The sequence below is a fragment of the Myotis davidii genome, unplaced genomic scaffold, assembly GCF_000327345.1.
Source record: "Myotis davidii unplaced genomic scaffold, ASM32734v1 C64472297, whole genome shotgun sequence".
In the NCBI taxonomy this organism is placed as follows: Eukaryota; Metazoa; Chordata; class Mammalia; order Chiroptera; family Vespertilionidae; genus Myotis; species Myotis davidii.
The window spans coordinates 463-2993 of NW_006382822.1; the positions used below are offsets into that span (position 1 = coordinate 463).

Genomic DNA, 2531 nt, shown 5'->3' on the forward strand with positions numbered 1-2531 from the left:
AAGCTCTTATTGACTTTCAAATCTGTCTCGTAATCTTTCATTCATATTTTCTGTACCTGTTATTATGTAAAGCTCTTCAATATTCCAACAGATATAGGTTTCTGCTATTTAGTGTTTCAGATTAACTCTTATTCATGGACAATCCTTGTATTTTCATGCATTTTATGATTTTAGATTGTGAGCATACATTCCATAGAACTTATTTCTGGGAAACATATGATGTGTAAACTGACAATGTGATACTCCTCCAGAAAGGACTGGTGGTTATTTCTGCCAAGCACTTCAAGGCACTACCAACTCAAAAATACTTTAAAATAAATTCTTACCTGAAAGGTTTTCAGACCACACAGGTAGCACAGTTCAAGCCCTAAATCCTTATGAATCTAGCCATAAATCAAACTCAATTATTACTCAACTAAATATGCCCAGATTTATCAATCTAGTATACTTTTAAACTTACTTCCTACAGGAAACTTATTTTAAAAGAACTTATAATTCACAGTTGTTCCCACTAATTTTTATAAAATACCACAAAAAATAATATCTTACAAGTAAAACTGCATTCATATAAATATTTTATCGGTTTATTGAGGCAAATTAGAAAGTAAATGTATTTTAAGTATCTTACCTGTTCAAGTGCTTGGGTTTTTGCTTGCTCTATTTTCTTTTTTGTTTCTTTTTCAGCTTTGAGTGATGATGATGACACAGTTTTAACAGACATAAAATCAACAGTCATCCACTCATCCCTCTGTTAAAAAAAAAAGAAAGTCATTTTGATCTAAATTAATTAAAAGTTAATACTAAACACTTAGTAGAAAGAGTAAGCACTACTCAGGCAGTTGAACCTAGATTGAATCCTACATGACTATTTAACTTAAAGCAAGTTTCTTAGTCTCTCTAAGCCTTATTCTCTCCTCTGTAAAATAGAATAAAACCCCTACTTTTCAATAAACAAGAAAACAAGTTTAAGGCATCCAGATCAGAGTCTGACACATAACAGACACTCCAACATTAGTTCCTTTCACCATTCTTTCTTCCCTGTGGCTGATAGCATATAAACAGCATTTCTTCCTCAAGCAAATGAACAATAACCCAAAATCTGTGAACTAGCCAATTCTAAGTATTGCTATGAAAATTATGACATGAGGAGAAGGAAAAGAAAACTGTGATGAAACTCTACTCACAGTAGAAAGGTCAGATAAAGATAACAGTACAGGCCTCAGTACACAGGAGAAAGTGCCCCTGCTCTATCGAGAACCAGAGGCAGGAAACTTTCTAGAGGAATTAGAACAGAGATGAGCACTTACTTTCTCACAGGAGGAGGAGGGGAGTCTAAAGGCTCAGCAAACAGTATTACTGCCAAAAGTATTTATAAAAGTATATGGTTTTCAAAGTCTAATTTTTCTACTTAATAAATTAAAATCATCTTTCATTTAATACTAATCTATTCTTACAAGTTGATACTTCTTTGTTTAAAATCAGGTGGCTTACCTGAATATCTTGGTTGTCTTCTTTTTCTGACTTTTCACCTTTCAGTTTCCAGGCCTTTTCCTTGCCAGAAGTCTGGGGTGGAACAGCCTCAACCCACTCATCTTCAGAGCTCTAAGAATATTTAGCATATAAGTAAATTTTCAAATGTCCACACTTTCATATGAAAATTGTGTGCTGTTAAATAGCAGAAATTCAGCTTCCTAGAGAAAATTCAATACTATAATTCCCCTTTGAACAATTACATTGAAAATTTGAAGAAAGAACATGTTAACTATTTAGGAATGTGCTCATGAAGCACCAATCAGATCACTTCTAAGTTCTTAGTAGTATATTATTAAGCCAAAGGAAAGCCAAACAGAGAGATCAGAATGCTGGTTAAAGAACTCACTTCAACACAGAACTGCAGTTCCTACCACATCAAGTAGAACTAACATCTTTGCTTAACTAGAACAAAAGGAACAACACCCAACTAAATGAGTTTGCCTCAAAGTCTCAACTGTTGAGAGTTCTCTAGATCTAAAAATGCTCAGATCTCAGTTAACAGCTAGGCTGGAAAGCATTTTGCTTACTGAGTGTAAGTAACAGATTGTTAAATTAAGTGGCATTTAGTCAACATAATCTAAGTGCTCAACAGGTTTTAGGGTTTGTTTTCAACAAATATATCCATCAACTCTTCCATGTTAAGTACCAGAATAAGTGTTACATATGTTATCATTTTGACTCCTTAAAACAACCCAACATGAAATATTATTTTGGTTTTACAGACAAGAAATTAAATAACTTTCCCAGGTTCCATGGCATCCAAATAGGAAAACCAAGATAGAAATGCAGGTCTGTCTGGCTCTAGAATCCATTCTTTAGAGCTGTACAACTCAAGTGTAGGAAAGATCCTAAAAGTCACCCACTGCAAACCGCTTGTTAGTGCACAGCAGAGAAACTCTGAGCCAACGAGGAAAAAGTGGGTTTCCTGAATGAAACCAGGATTCCTTTGTTCCACAAAGTTCCTAAAAATTACCTAACTAGAGAACGAAAAAATATGT

General features: G+C 34.1%; 1 long non-coding RNA gene across 1 annotated transcript; it reads right to left on the reverse strand.

Moving 5' to 3' along the window:
- Positions 1 to 665: 665 nt before the first annotated feature.
- LOC107181522 lies at positions 666 to 1603 on the reverse strand. Its single transcript, XR_001512178.1, has 2 exons — positions 1492 to 1603; positions 666 to 748 (listed from the first exon to the last, which is right to left on the reverse strand). It is a non-coding gene; the product is annotated as an uncharacterized LOC107181522 (long non-coding RNA).
- Positions 1604 to 2531: the final 928 nt, after the last annotated feature.